This window comes from Martes martes (genome assembly GCF_963455335.1).
Source record: "Martes martes genome assembly, chromosome: 4".
Classification (NCBI taxonomy): Eukaryota; Metazoa; Chordata; class Mammalia; order Carnivora; family Mustelidae; genus Martes; species Martes martes.
Window position 1 is genome coordinate 72,654,371 of NC_137891.1, and position 16,752 is coordinate 72,671,122.

At 39.1% G+C, this 16,752-nt stretch overlaps 1 protein-coding gene across 2 annotated transcripts in view; it reads left to right on the forward strand.

Annotated features, from left to right (window-relative positions):
• Window positions 1-16,752, forward strand: part of TOX (thymocyte selection associated high mobility group box) — a 300,152-nt gene that overhangs the window by 32,751 nt on the left and 250,649 nt on the right. The gene's annotated exons all lie outside the window — the stretch shown is intronic.

The following is a 16,752-nucleotide window of genomic DNA, read 5'->3' on the forward strand; positions in this document are numbered from 1 at the left end:
GCTGTTGGAGGGAGTCTATTCAGCAAAAACTGTAACAGAGATGGAAGCAAACCTCTTTGGCCTGATGCTGTCATCTGGGCACGAACAGGTGCGGACAGCTGAAAACAGGGACAGAAATGGGCAGTTTGAGAATGTGCTTCCTGCAATTCCCCCATTCCAAGAGTCAAACAAGGTTTTTATTCTCTATGAGCTTTGGTGGGACAGTTTGATTCAACTGGAAAATTTGTGAAGGGGAATTCAGAGAAAGGAAGGTGTGTAAAGAAAGAAAAGGCTCTCCCATTCTCTTTCTTCCAAACTTCATACCCTCTTTCCTTTCCACAATAAGAGAAATGCCAGGACCAGTTGGTAAAACGGAGGAGACCATTTTCCCTTTCCCTGCTGGCTCTCTTCCATATATTGGCGTACAAGCCAAAACCAAAATTGAAAATGACAATTTCAGGTTGGTTATTGGGTATCATATAATTTTAAAAAGTCGAACATGTTTAATGGATTTCATTTTTCTTAAGCGTGAATGTGCACAAACTAATTTAGAAGTTGAATTCAGACTTTGGTTCTGGTAGCTAAGAATTACAGAATTGGGATAGAACTAATTATGTTGATTGATTGATTTGTTCATTGAACTGTGCGCGTAAACAGCTAGGGGACTGCTTTCCTTAAAGTTTGCCAGAAGAATGTGTCTCAGATCAAAAGCTGTTTTGGTCAGTGCTATGCTGTAGTATCTGGAGGATTGTGAAAATTTTCAGGCAGATGTGTAGGAGCCATCGCTGACTGCCCACTTTATGTATTTCTTTGCTTGGTTTTTCCTTTACTGGTTGGTATGATTTATTTATTTAAACATTTAAACAGACATAGAATCTGGAGTTACTATTATGGCATAGCTGATTACAATGATAATAGGTATTACATTTGGAAAATTGTATTTTAGTTGGGGATTTGGATAGAAGATGTTTAAAATTTGTAGATATTTTACCGTGGTCTAAGAATCTGTTGGAAGAATAATTTTTTCTCGAATATTTCTGTACACTTACTAAGAGAAAGTGTAGCTACTACTAACAATGTACCATCACTAAATTTTACCATTGACAACAGTTGACATTTCTAGAATTTCACATGTCAGTAAAATAGCTCACAAGAAGCCAGTGGGAAGACATGAGAGACTTAGCAGAGCATATTACTGGCTTTAACCAAGCCCTCCCAACCTATTGAAGTTTTCAGCTTTATGTTCTGGAAAAGTCCATTTCCAGTAAGTCAAAATAACCCCCCTGACAACATTTCATCAACATCAAATGCTGAGAAGAAGTAGCTGATAATAATATAGATCGCTTAAAATTGAGAACAGACAGAACGTTGTTATCAACAAATCCGTCTGAAATAAAATGTCCGTGTGAATTGATGTATTTTAATCTTATTAGAGAATGTTACCTATTCCTCCTTTAGAAAGTGGCTCCCACAGACTTTTTGTGGCTATTTCCCAGCACGGTATTAACACACTCATCTTCTCATTTTTCTAAGACGTGATTAAAGGGCCCTTTGTTCTTAAAGAAATACGTGTTTCTTTTTCTTTGTCTCTATAACATTTGGTTTGTATTTTGATCACAAAAACATAATATTTCAAGACTTCTTTCAAGCATAAAATATGTGAAAGTCTCAATTTAAAATAAATATATGCTTTTATAAACCTGGGGAATGGAATAAGTATTTTAGTAAGGACATTTTGCAGACTAGTCCTATTCAAAGTTATTTTTTTTTTTTTTTTAAAGATTTTATTTATTTATTTGTCAGAGAGAGAGAGTGAGTGAGCACAGGCAGACAGAGTGGCAGAGGGAGAAGCAGGCTCCCTGCAGAGCAAGGAGCCCGATGTGGGACTCGATCCCAGGACGCTGGGATCATGACCCGAGCCGAAGGCAGCCGCTTAACCAACTGAGCCACCCAGGTGTCCCCTATTCAAAGTTATTTAAGCCTGTGAGTAAAAAAGATGTTTCCTACCATAAAATTCTTTATGGCCTGAGCTTTAAAAGGGTTAAATGTATTGTATACTGTAGTATATTTATTATATACACTGAGTATGTATGGTATTGCTGTCATAAAATCCTTCATTGAGCAACAAGTGTCTTCTGTAGTAACAGTACTTTTCAGTTGAGGTTAAAAATGCGAGGGTTTTTCTCCCCCCCCCACTCCTGTTCTATTGAGGTTTGTTTCTGAGTTTAGAAAGGATCAATGCAAATATTCTTGCAGCAGAAAACGTGAAAGGAAATTTCTATAGCGTTTTTGCCGTCTTGATTCCTAAAAGAGTAAGTTATCGTTTCTCTCTCCCAGGGTCATTAATAATGACAGATGTACACGGTGCAGAGTTCACCTACATTATTGTCAGTAACAGGGCTGGCAAGAGAATATTTATTACAAGAAGAGGAGGGACAGAGAGACATGATGTTGAAGCAGAAGACAAGACCAGAGTTCAATTGTTTTTTCTATTGAAATAAAATATAATCATTCCCTAAGCTTTCTTAATAGCATTTATTTCAAAGCACTCTTATTGCGAATATATTTCATCTCTGTAAATGTTCCTTGTAGTGTTGACTTAAAAACCGAAAACGATCAAGCACTCATTTTTATTTTATTTTTCCAGTAAACCTGTCTAATAGCCAAATATATTAGAATGCCTCTCAAAATATTATTTGAATTATTGATAGGAGGACTGTTTGATTGTTAAGGTCTCCTTCCCCCTATGATATCCAGAACTGCAGAAGGTTGCAAATAAGGACAGCTAGCATTTAAGTACTGATTTGAAATTTTACCTTAATAAATATAATAATAATAAACACGGGTACCGAGATGAAGAATTTACGGATAAGTTTCTGTACTCTTCTTGCTCCTTTCTCTCTCTCTTTCTGCTCCTTCTCTCCTCTGTCCTATCCCCACCCCCCTTCTAATTTTAGCCTATTAAGACAGCTAACTATACTTGGAATTCCTTTCCTGAGTCAGTCTGCTGATTGTCCGTTGAGGTACAAAGGAACGCCTGTACTTGGAGTCAGGTTTTCTCTGCCTACCCCAACTCCCCCACCCCCAGCTACTGCAGTGTGAGTCCAGAAATAGCCTCTTGGGTGGAAATCTCTGACTGACTGCGAATTCTTTTTTAAAAAGAGGGGGTAGGGTAGGGAGAAATGAAATTGAATAAAGTGACGTCCTTTCCCCCTCTAATTTCAGGATAAAGGAAGGGAAGGGATGGGGAACATAGCTTAATCACACACATTCACAAGAAAGGAGAGACACAGTTAAAGATATATGAAAAGAAATCTTAACAAGCCACTTTATCACTTGGCTGGCGGAAGTCATACAACTGCTCAGCATTATTTTTAAGGGTGATTATAGTTGTAACAAGGATGCAGCCTAGGGCACATAGCCCCTGGCAGGTGTCTCCTAAATTTTAGCTTCTTTTTCCTTTAACAGCAAAATCTGTTACCCTGTTGATTTCCCTATTCCCTTCACAATGAACATTGTGCCTACACCCAGAAGGCATTAAATAAATATGTGTTTAATGTATGTAGGAAGGGTAGAGGTGTGCAAGATACTAATTACAGAGCATTAATTAATTTCATAAAATTCATACCTATAAATATATCCTTTTTCTTTTCAGAAAAAGAAAGAGACCACAAGTGGTGGCTGGGTGGGGGAGGAGAGGACAAAGCCAAAGGGAGAGGGAAAGAGAGAGAATATCAAGCAGACTCCCCGCTGAGCACAGAGCTTAATATGGGGCTTCATCTCACCACCCTAAGATCATGACCTGAGCCAAAATCAAGAGTTGGACACTCAACCGACTGAGCCACCCAAACACCCCTCCACAGACATATTCTAAGATAGTTATAGCTCAGCAGTCATACTATTTGCAAGCAAAGCCCCAGTGTCGGTCCCAAATAGCTTTCACAGTGCTGTTTGACATGAGGACACTTCCCCATCTCATGGCTTCAAGACCTCGTGGGTAGAGTTTGGCCAAGCAGACCCACTGGAAAGAGATGTTTTCAATTCCCCAAGTCTCTGTGGAAGATTTTCTTTAAAAGCAGACTTTTAAGTCATTAGTGGCTCTCTTCTAACTTGAAAAAAAAAAAAAAAGAATATAAGCCTTTTCCAAATTAAAATGAGGACAAACAAATACATAGTTCTGTGGAATAAAATTGAACAACTATCCTAAAATCACTAATATGGGCCATCAAATGGTATTAACAAGAGTAGGGGAAAATCAGAACTCAGCTAAAATGCTGTTCTGTTTCAAAAACCTGCCCTCAGGTAGTCAGAATGAATTCTAATCCCTGCCTTAGTTGACTGGGAACGTTCAGGTCAGAGAACCAAATTAGAACAGATCTTTTTTATTATAAGGCTCAAGGTAAAATGATTTTATCGCTTCTCCCCTTTATAAATATTTAACCAACCCATTGCAATAATGGGGAAGTGGAAAGAAATACATACACAGTTTTTAGTAAAGGTCTAGTATTACAGTAGCCACGGAAATACTGTCATATGGGATTCACTTGTTTGAAATAACTCTGTCAGTTATCTATGGCTTTTTTAAAACGGGATGGGGTTACCTATTATTTTTTTGCCTCCGTTTTCTCCACTTCTTCACCGTTGCTTGGAACATGATGCTGAGGGAAGCTAGTGCTTCATCCTGCCTGACAAGCTACAGCATTCCCAAGTTCCATGAGCAATGCCTTCAGACGTGTTTTATTCTACTTAACTTAGACATCATGTAAAGACATTTTTTCAAGTGCAATTTTTCAGGGAGACTGAACGATGCTCTGAACATACAGTCAAAAGGGGAAACGTCCACCACCATAGCGGGTCGTCTCTCAACACCTTAACAGAAATATTAAAAACAAAAACAAAAACAAAACTTAAGCAAATGAGTGTGTGTGGCTTAGGGAGTTGCGAGAACCTTGTGTAGAAACCAGACCTGTCTCTCAACTCATCTGTGCTGTGATCCTGAATTTACTTAAATAGCCCCTTGCTATACTAGCACCAAATTCCTCCCGTGGTAAAAAAACAAACAAACAAAAAAACCCCCCAAAACAAAAACGAAAACAGCAACAACAAAAACATTCACATGCACTGTCAGACCCAGCATGTAAAGATTTATAATTTCCACCAACCTGCAGGTGAATTCTAACCAGTGGGGCAGGCACTGCTGTCCCAGCCTCTGGGAAGGATGCTGGTGATTGGCAGAGGTTCCTAAAGACCCACAGAGATCTGGCTCCTCAGGCCACTTGCTTGCCATCTCTGCTCTGTCCCAAGTTTCCCAGACCAGCCCACAAAACTCTACTATCCCCAAGCTGGGGATACAGTGCAATGAGAACTAGGCTTTATGGTTCTTGGCGACCCCACTCGTATTTTTCATAAAGTAGTTGTTGGTGAGGATAATACGTTTTGCTCTGTGTCCCTTTTTTCCGTATTTTCCCCCATCAGTTGATTCATTTTCTCCCTGCAATAGTGCATGCATTCCCGAGTGCAACCGAGACTGCAACAAGCTGCCACTTAATTACATTTAACGTTTGTCTTACTGGGAGTTAAGAGGCTAAAATGATTGTCCCAGATATAGGGTTGCTGGGCTTTCAATTGCCTCTATTCTTTATAGTCCAATAAATAAATTTTCCTTTTTTAATAGCACATTTTCTACATCGTAGCCCTTAGCAAACAAGCAAGGATCAATAAGTATTGAACTTCATTCAGCATCAGCTGTGTAAATAAAATATCAATTGTTCAGGCTCTTGGTCTGGAAAAGTCTTAGTCTTTCATCAAGGCCGTCTGGAACCTTCCGACCACCACCAGGAGGGAACTGGTGCGAGAACAATTCTCGGGGCCAGGATAATGTAAGTCTGTGCTTCTGTAGATCAAGGAAAGCTCAATAAGAAGGACATCAGAGATGCAGGGGCCAGAGCAATGAGACACACATTCTTGGGGACCAGGCATCCTGCCTCTCTTGGCTCTGTCCCATTTTAGAAGTACAGAACCTCACTGCAATGGAGTGAGTTCTGATGCAGAACGGAAGAAGACCCTTTAAACTTAAATCCGTCTCCAGAATAGGCAAAGTACTTCAGGACAAGCTTACAAGGGAAAGAGGGAGTCAGAGTCGTAGCACAGACCTTGGGCATCTGCAAGCACGTCAGAAAAATACTGTGCTCACTGGTTAAACAAAGAACACTTACTCTCATGGTTATGGTCTTGTCTTTCTTTCTATCTTTCTTTCTTTTTTTAAAGATTTTATTTATTTATTTGACAGAGAGAGAGATCACAAGTAGGCAGAGAGAGAGGGGGAACAGGCTCCCTGCTTAGCAGAGCCCGATGTGGGACTCGATCCCAGGACCCTGAGATTACAACCTGAGCCGAAGGCAGAGGCTTAACCCACTGAGCCACCCAGGTACCTCATGGTTATGGTCTTTAAATTCCAGAGGGAAGCATTCACGAGTTCAGCAAAAGGTGTCATCTGTGACTGCAGTTGAGTTCCTCAGACATGTTCATCCCAGACTAGTGCTGCCTCATGCAGGCAGTGGGGTTCTGACATCATGGGACACAAAGTGGCCTGAAAGACAGGTCCTACAAGAGCTGTGTAACCTGACCCAGGCTCACTCTCTCTGCCTTTGATCTGCTTGGTAAAATACAAAAATCCTACTGGCCTTTTGGGTTGTTGCGAGGCTTAAATGATAAGGTAATATATATGAAATTGTTTTTTTTTTTCTTTAAAGATTTTATTTATTTAAGAGATAGGAGCGGGGGGCAGTGGGGTGGGCAGAGGAAGAAGCCAACTCCCTGCTGAACAGGGTGCCATAAACGGGTCTCGATGCCTGGACTCCAAGATGGCGACCTGAGCTGAAGGCAGATGCCCAACTGAGTCACCCAGGCACCCCTGAAATTGCTTTATAGAGTGCATTACAAAGGATATTCTAGTATTGCTACTGATAATGTCATAGTTGTTGTTTTGTTATTAGACTGTATCATCCCTGAATTTTAGTAATTGAAGGGACCATATATATGGCAACGAGAAAGCCATATAAAGAAGAGTATAATAAAATGGGCTGGCATTTTGGGTCCTAAAAAGATCTGACATATGACACCTAATGGAAAGAGTATCTTTGACAAGAGAAACCGTTTTCCCTTAAAATCTACATGAGTGACAGTTTGTAAATAGTTAACTATTAACTAATAGAAAAATTACCAGCAGGAAGAATAACCATTATATTAATCACATTGTATATTTTCATCCCTCCAGGGAATAGATATTTCCAAGTAGGAGGAGGCCAAAAGCATACATGTTTAGTTTAACATGTTATCAAAGCTCTCTATGTGACATTATTAAGAATCCTTTTTTAAAAATTAAGTAGTTCTCTTTGGTTTGTCTCTAATTTCACCAGCATGAAAATTCATATTCAACACTATGGGCAAAGCCATAGTTAAGAATCATTTGAAGACCTTCCCACAATCTCTTCCTTGTCTCCCTGATACTTCTCTGTACAATTGTTCCTCCATTTGAGATGGGATTACTTCCCAAAAAACCCATCATAAGTTGAAAGTGTAAGTCAAAACGACGTGGAATACACTTTCCCTATGGGACACATAGCTCAACTTGGCCTGCCTTAGACATGCCAGGAAGACTTACATTAGCCTACAGTTGGGCAAAATCATCTAACATGAAGTTTATTTCATAATAAAATGTTGACTCTCTCATGTAATATAGAGGATACTGCACTACAAGAGAGAAACAGAAAGGTTCTAAGTGTATCAGTGGTTGACCCTCTTGACCACCAGGTTGGCTGGGAGCTTGGCCTGCCACCCCAGCCTAGCATCATGAGAAACTATTGTACCCCATACCGCGAGTCCAGGAAAAGATCCAAATTCAAAATTTGAAGTGTGGTTTCTACCATGTGCATAATGTTTTGCACCATCATCAAGTCAAAAAAATCTTAAACCATTCTCAAGTCAGGGATTGTCTGTAGTAAAGGGCTCCTTCTATCACTGGATGTAGGTTATCTTGGTTTGCTTTGCCAAATGGCTGTAATGTTGACTTTTTGAACAGCTTTTCCTTATCAACCCTTTGTAGTATGACTTTTACTTCAACCTTCTTGCTAGTATGCTTTCTCAGAGGCAAACGCTGAATTCTTTCAGCCAAGTCATTTGTGTCATTGTTGGCTTCTCTTGGATGTGTATCGTCTAGTGGACATCCCTCTCCTTGAAAGATTCTTCTCACTTGGTTTATGGCCCCTTACTCTCTCCTGGTTTTCTGAGCCTTCTCCCTTTTCTCTCTCTCTCTTCTCCTTGACAGAACCTTCATGACCCCTTAGTGATGGGCAAACCATCTGACCTGACCCTCATTAAAGAAAACATTATCCTGACATTTGTCAAAATGGTAAGGAAGACTATTCCAGACTGTTGAGACAAGTGATGTCAAGACTATTGCAATACAGAAGAGAGAAAAGGACCAATTCTAAATACCGTGAGCATAGTGAGCATTTATAGTCAAGGAACTAGTTTGAGGCATATGAGGGTCTGTGGATTGGAAGTTACTAAGGGTAATTACAAAGAGTAGGGGAAATTCTTGCTAACCTGACCCAACAAGGTTCTTGTTGTAGGCAGCCCAGGGTGATCAGATATTAAGCTTGGGATGATAAAGATGGGGAATTTGGTGAGAGATGGATGGGGGGAGTCTCTAGAAATTAGCTTAGTGAGATTCTTGCTAAAACTGGACACTGCAAGGACGGACACTGAAGCCCATGGTTGAAGAGCAGTTGAGAAGTGGGCTCTGAGGAACGTGACCGACATTTGGTCAAGGAGAGAGCTCTATCTCCTTTCCATTGCTGCCTTTCCATCTTGGCCCTTAGTTCTCATGTGGGCACATGGATTGGCCTAGTTTTAGCTAGGACCCTGGGATGCTGCCTAAGAAACTTACCTAGCGAAACTTCAAACCCTGCGATTCTTCGGTTTTCTCTTTACAGATATTTTTGGGTCAGCATATCCAAAGCCAAACGTATTAACAGTTTGTATCTCACCATTATTGCCATTATTGTCTTGATCTTCTGGTCCTTTAAGCTAAAAACACAGAAGTCTTCTTTGACAGTATCCTTTCCTTCCTCAATATATTTTACCAGTAAATTTTGTTCATTTGTCTTCTTGGATTCTGATTGAATTTCTGCTGTCACCGTGCTATATTCTCAGCTACTTCACCGAAGGGGGACTTTATCTGCTGTCCCTGACTTCAGTTCAGCTTACGTGTGACAGACCAAGCAGTGGTCTGATCTTCCTTAGTCACAATTTAATTCTCTCCCTCCTCCAATGGCTGCTTGCCTTCTCTTGCATGAAACCTTAAACCGCATGTGGCTGCCTCATGATGCTGGCCATTGCCCAATGATGCTAGCCTTTCCAAAGGCCTGGAGTCCCATGCTCTTGCCAAGTGTTGGACGTTATCACCTTGAATGCTTGTGACTGACCCAAATCCTACTTCTCAGTTTTTCCTGATTTCACTTCACCTTGATTTTTCTCTGATTTCAGTTTCTATCTACAACATTCAGCAACAGTCTACTATATTTTAGTACTTAGTATTATACTACTTTGTACTCTATTTCATTCTCACTTCTTCATTTTTTGTGAATAATGTCTCAACAGTTAGGTTCAGCTTTAGGGGCCCAATATTTTCATCTAGAGCTACCTGGACATCTTATGGGACACATGGTAGATAGATTATTTACTGTTTGATCTATCAATGATGAGTTTTCTTACCAGGGACATGTTTAGCTCTTTACCTGTGGCTTTCTCTCTGTTCTACAAATACTCAACATTTTGTTAAGAAATGCAAATGTAGGAAGTTCATTTCCTGGTTAGTTGTCAATGTACTTCTTAGGTACTCATCCTATGAACACTTGGGTAGCTATGTTACCAGAGCACACAGTTCTTTCCCTCTCTTCAACTGAAGTTTGATAGATATTTGTTCAGAGAGCTGAAATACACCAGGTTTGCAGACAGATTTATTGTTGGAAGAATTAAGAATGGAAAGGTGAAGTGACTTGTCCGGGAACTGAGGTGGAGAATTAACATTTTTATCTGGATATACAAGCTTTAAAAAAAAAAAAAAAAAAAAGCAAATAGGAGAATGTTGTACGAACTTTGAAAATTAATGCTTTATCTTTGCAGAATAATATGTGTAAGCCAAACCAGACCCATGTTATTTAGTTGAGGGTCTTGAAGGGAGTGACTAGTCACAACCCAGAGGTTTGTTTGGGGTCCTTTGAAGGGCAGAGGGGTGAATGGATATTTGTATTATGTTATGTCACTTCTAGATGGAAACACTTAATATTGTTTAAGTCAGGTCTTCCAAATCTGTCCAAGAGAAGACTCTCAATTTCTATTAAGTAGATTTATGGAGGCCATGAACATTGTTCTGTAGCTCAGGGATTTGTGTTTAATTTTCTGGGATACCGTCCAATGATAATGTCTTGAGGACTTGAATGTCTGTGATAGAAAAACTGAAATTAAAAAATATTCTACTATCCATGCTGACCTCAAAATAAATTGGACTCTGAATACAAGAGCCAAGATTCCCACTCCCTCACCAATGCCAATAACTCTTTGGTTTCAAACAATGTCCTTAGTGTGGTTTTGCTCAATACAGTTTGGATATTTGTTGTTGCTGTTGCTGCTTTTATTAATTTTTTGAAGTTTTCCTGATGGTGGCTAGGGCAGAGCAAAAAGATATTTAATAAAATGCAGAGATTACAATGGTTGTGGAATCTAACAAAGTTCATACAACACGGAAATGTTTCTAATGTCTTCTGAGATGATAAGCAGAAGCATAGCTAAGTTTGCAGGTTTCCAGGTGGGGATTTGTTGTATGGACTTTTTGTTGGTTATTTGAAGGCTTAGTTGACAAATTCAATTCATTTTATCATTGTGTAGGTATAAGAGATCCATTAAAAAAAAACATGTGTGGGTGGTGCCTTAACTTTCTACTTAACCTTAGACTTTTTAACCACTCTGAAGATAGCCAAACTGTGGGAGAATAGTTTATTTGTAAGTAGTTGCCCTGTCATATATTTGGATTCATAAATTCAACTAATTACTTTTAGCCAGGATGATAAACACATGTATTTGAGTTCCACACAATTTTAAATAATACCAAGCAAAATGAAAAAACATTTTCCACATTTTAATGAAAGTATGAAACGAAAATGAAACCAGCACCACTCCTATGTTGTAAATAATAGATTTTGCTCTATTTAGCTGTATTATTAAACCTGGGTCACTTGAAATAGCTGTAACTAATAATGGAAGAATTAGAAATATTCTACCAAGTAAGTGACATGCGTGCTTAGTCATGCTTCCCAGTGGGAGACATTATCGCTGGAAAAGATGGTCTCATGGTCTACGAAGATCTCCATAGTTTCTAATATTCTGTGATATGCAGCTCTGTGGCTGTATTCAGAGCAAGATACCAAACACCGAATTCTTTCATTCATTTCTATGTAACTTGCCAAATATTAGCATGATTTGTTTTTCTAAAAAAAATAGTAGTGAGAAGAAAATGTCCTCTATATAAAGCAGTTTTCTTAGCTCTGGCTCTTGCGTAGCAATCCTTCCTGTATTACTGGGATATGATGATGTCACTGATTCAAAATGCCAGTGATAAGAAAAGAAAACGGAATTCACAGTTTCTACCTATAGGGCAATATACTTAGGGATACTATTTCAAAAATATCTTTTTTGCTTTTCTTTTTTTTTTTATCTCTATGTCAGAATGCCTTGAATGATCAAGGTAGGATAGAGTTGAAACTGGTATTCTTACATTGATTAGGAAGGTATAAGTCTTCTTTCCTTCTTGATTAGCAAGTTGATCTATTTGTTTGTGTAGTCATGAATTTAAAACACACACACACACACACACACACACACACACACACACACACACAGGAACTACAATACTTGAACTACAATGGACTTCAACCCATTCAATGTTTACTTGAACACCTACTCTATATAATCTGCTGTCCCTTAGGGAGGTTGAGGGAAAAAGAGGGAGAATATAAGAAAATCAGAGGAAGTGCAGGCCTTTAAGGAACTTTAATGATATCTCCTAGATATAACTTTAACTTGACATTTATTCCTTTTTATTCCTATTTTGGGGAAGTGTTAAGATTATAAGAATATTCTACAACACTCTGTCCAAAGGGAAAACATGAAGACTTAAAAAGAGTGCAGCAGAAAATTTAGAACAATTGGGAATTTCTTTTAAATTGCTGATTTCTCTAGGTTTAACTTCTTTGGCCACAGCTCTAAGTAGCTGGATCGCAGCACTACAGAGCCAAAATTTGGGGCGACTCAATGAGTGGATTTGGATTAATATCCAACTGAATGTCTATGCCATAAATCCTGACAGCCACCCGGGATCAAAACCTACTCACCTGCCTGAAATGTGCAGACAATTATTCAGGTTTCCTTTCAGACCCAACCATAACTTAACACTTTGGAGCCCTGTAACCAAAAAAAGGTGTATATGAGTTCGGCCGTCTCATAATTCTAAAAATTTGGTGCGTTTTAATCTTTCTGCAATTCTTTTCCCAGAAATTCTTTGTATCTTTTCCTTTCAAATGTGCTACTCCTTAAAATTAATACATAGCTATGGCAAGCTGTCATTAACATTTGATGATTGACCAGTTAATTAAGGAAGGAACATTTTCTTTTCTGGAGGTTAATACCAATCTCTGAATGGAGAGCCTGACATATGAAGCTTAGCTTTGTAAACTTGTCCAGTTCCTCAGACCTAAGCAGGTGGCTGGTGCTTTGAATGTGCAGAGAATGTTGAATGTGTCAACACACGTGTAAATCGAGTGGGGACATTCTGAGACTTTCCTTCCGTTCCAAAGCCATCCACAAGCAAGAAGGATTTCCACCAAATTGTAATTTACAATATAGATAGTGATCACTGTCTTCTGTAGATGCAATCCCTATTTGAAAAATCGGAAACACCATTTTCTTACTTTAGAAGATATCTCTAACTTTATCTGTGATTAATATTCTCCATCCTACAGGGTTTTTTTTTTTTAATTACTTTTGTTTAGGATACACTCACAAGATAGCATCAGTCACTTCTCCGATCCCCGCCAAAGATAATTGCACACTTTTATCTCTTTTTCAAACTTGCTATCCTACTGATCTTACCCTTTCACAAGATGACCTTGAAACATTCTTCAGAAGAAAATAGAGGTTACTAAATGCACAAATATTTCCTTGTAGCCATAATGTCTAAACCTGTGTGTACCCACTGTTCATGCTTTCTTGATGTTCTTTCTCCATCCATCTTTCTCCCATGGGTTCCATCTTGAGGCTCCCTGTGTCCTGAACATGTTCATGCCTCATCCATCTTGAAATACAAATGCTTAAAACCCAAGTTGCTTGTGAGATTTTGATCTTGTCTTCTTCCATTTACAGCCAAGCTTTTAGAAAAGTCAATCTACTCATGTTTCACACTGTCTTCACCTGTTCTAACTCTTCATTGCCCTATACCTTCTTAGGCTTTTACCATTTTTATAGGTCAACAGTGATCTCCATGTGTTGCCAAATCTCCTGGCCACAGCCCTTTGTGAAATTTGTCCTTATACTACTGGACTCGATGTATTTTTTTTTTTTGTACCTTTCTGACTTTTCCTCCCTATGTTCTTCTTCTGTGGACCTCTTAGGCTGATGCGTTTTAGTGTTTTTTAAGTCACTGAAAATTGTGTTCTATTTTGAAGATGTCCGGTTGCACTGTGCTGAGCTTGTGAACATAATTGCTAGCATTCCCCAGGGTTCATTTTTGAACCCCTTTCTATAAACATCGTTTTCCAGGGTGATCGGGCCCAAACAAATGGCTTCAACCACTACCCATAAATCGAGGTCTCTAAAATTATTATCTTCAATTGATTTCTCTTCTTATTTCTAAACCTCTATGTTCAATTGCTGTATAGGCATCCGTAATTGGGGCACCTGGGTGGCTCAGTTGGTTAAGCACCCAACCCTTGATTTTGGCTCAGGTCAGGGTGGTGATACAGAGCACCAAGTTGGGCTCTGCCCTGGGCGTGGAACCTGTTTAAGATTCTCCTTCTCCCTCTACCCCTTCCCCCTCCCCTGTGCTCTGGATCTCTCGCACTCAAAAAAAAGAGAGAGAGAGAGAGAGAGAAATATCTTGCATTTCAAAATCAGGAGTTTCAAATCAAACAGAGTTCCTCCCAGTCCCGCTGGTTTCTTTGCTATAATCTCTAATGTGGAGAATTATACCAACTGTGTGGTCACCCAAGCCAGTACCCGGGGAGGGATTCTAGATTATTTCTTCTTTTCATCCTCTAACGCTAATGGGTTGCTAATACCTCTCTGTTCTTGAACTAAATCCCTTTCCTTTTCACCACCATCTTTTGTTCCTGTTCACCGCTATCCTTTGCAATTTCCTCACCCTGGGGTTAGCCCTCATCACTTCTTACTGAATCACTTGAAGATCCATCCTTCTTGCTGTCAACTCCTTTGTGCAGCACACAGACCCTCCTAGCCGGACTCCTGGTTTTGTCCCAGGTGTCTGCTCTCAGCATTCCCTCACATGCACTATTTCCCGCCTCTGCAACTGACTTGCTGTTTCAAACCACCATGAATTGGCTCCGCCTACTCTCCCAGGCTCAGATGCTCCCTTCTGGCTTCACCTGGCTGACTCCTGCAAACTCTTTCCATATCACTTCTTTCAGGAGACCCAGCTTCGGTCCTGTGTGCTTCCTCTGGGCCCAGCGCCTCTGTATGCCTTATCTTAACCTGAGGACAGTGGGTAACATTATCACTTTGGTGAAGTGGTTATGAACATAGGCTCCACGGTCGGATTGTCTGGGAGTGTGGCTGGACTCCAACACTCACATCATGACGGTCCGGCAACTTAGCCTCACCTGTCTGTGCCTCGGTGTCCTAATCTCTAAACTGGAGATCATGTTATCAAGCACACTAAGTAGTAAAGATTAAATGAACAAAAATATGTAAAGCTCTTAGAATGCCTGGTTCACAAGAGTAAGACAATAAAAGTTGCCTTTCTCTTTATTCTTTTTCTTTTTTTCCTTCCTCTTCTTTCTTTTTTTCTTTCCTCCTTCTTTCCTTCTGTCCTCACTCCTTCTCCTCTTTCTTATCTTCGTCATCCTCCTTTTCTTCTTTTTTCTCTCCTCCTCTTTCCTCTTCGTGTTTTCTTCTTCGTTCTCTGCCTCCTCGTCCTTTACTACCCTTTCTCTGGAGGCTCTAAGACTACTGGGACTAAATTATTATATTCAATTCCATACCCCATAACCTGCCAAAGAGAATGTCCTTTCTTTCTTTCTTTTTTTTAAGATTTATATATTTATTTTAGAGAGAGAGAGTGCATATGTGCACATGAGCAGGGGTAGGGGCAGAGGAGGGGAGAAAGAGAGAGAATCTCAAACAGACTCTGTGTTTAGCATGGAGCTGGGCCAGGACTTGATCTCACCACCCCAAGATCATGACCTGAGCAAAAACCGAGAGTCCAATGCTTAAAGACTGAGCCATCCAGTCACCCCCAGAGAATGTTATTTCATATTGGACATTGGGAAAAATGCTTTTTCTATCTATTTTTTTCTACCTTTAAAAAAATCATTATTTTCACGATTCAGAGTTGGTGAATATGTTTCATTCAGTTGCTGATAAAATACAGAAGCCTTCAGGAAACCTGTGTGAATGCTAAGTATGAAAGAATGAGGGCTTATATGAATGTATGGTAATAATAATAATAATATCAAACACACACATTTTATGTGCCAGGCATGGTTAAGAGAACTTTGCGTTTATAAAGTCATGCCATTGTTGTCCCCATTTATAAGGTCTGATATGCATGAATTTTTTTTCCAATTCACAAAGTTAGATTATTTATTTTACCCATAATATTAGTATACAATAATTATTATTATAATTAGACCTCTTCAAGCCAGAAATGAAATGACAGATATAATTTTTTATCTTGCAAAGTCAAGGAAAGAAATGTCATTTTCCATCAGAGAAAGATGTAGGAAAAAATCTTTAGTGTATAAGAAATGCAAATTAAGTAAGTAAAATAAAGTCTTCATTTTTTAAATTTGTGCCCATAATTATAATCAGGGATGGAGTTTTCAGCAGGAGTTAATTTTGTTTTATGTAATGGAAGGATCCTGATCTTTGGAGTGAATTTCTATCTCCTCCATTTACAAAGAGTAACTTTGGGCCAGTGAACCTTATGGAAAGTGTAAGTGTCAGTTTCTCACAATACATTTGGAAGGAGGGAATTTGTTTAGACATAATGTGTTATGTTTATTATTATTATAGTTTGAAATTGGAACATTAGCTAAGGTAGCTTTTTTTTTTTTTTTTTTTTTTTTGGTGTTTTCCACAAATGAGAAAGGATCTTTGGAAATTTGGTTTTGTATGCTTAAATAAACTCAGAAAATGGTAGCATACCAATCCTCTTTTCTTTTGGGTTTGCTGTGCGATTAAGAGGTACTAAGAGGGTCTTTAGAAAAGGTACTTATTTGAGTTGATTTAACTAAATATTTCTTGAGACCCTCTCCTCCTTCACCCCAATATCTGTTAATATCTCCAGGCACATTAGTGATCTGTGGAGTGCAGTTTGTGTGTTAGCCAATTTGGGTTCAATCCCATGGAACGTGATACATTATTTTTATTAACATTATTTTTGTTGCATTTTAGTCATAATGAGACTTTGGTCATAATGAG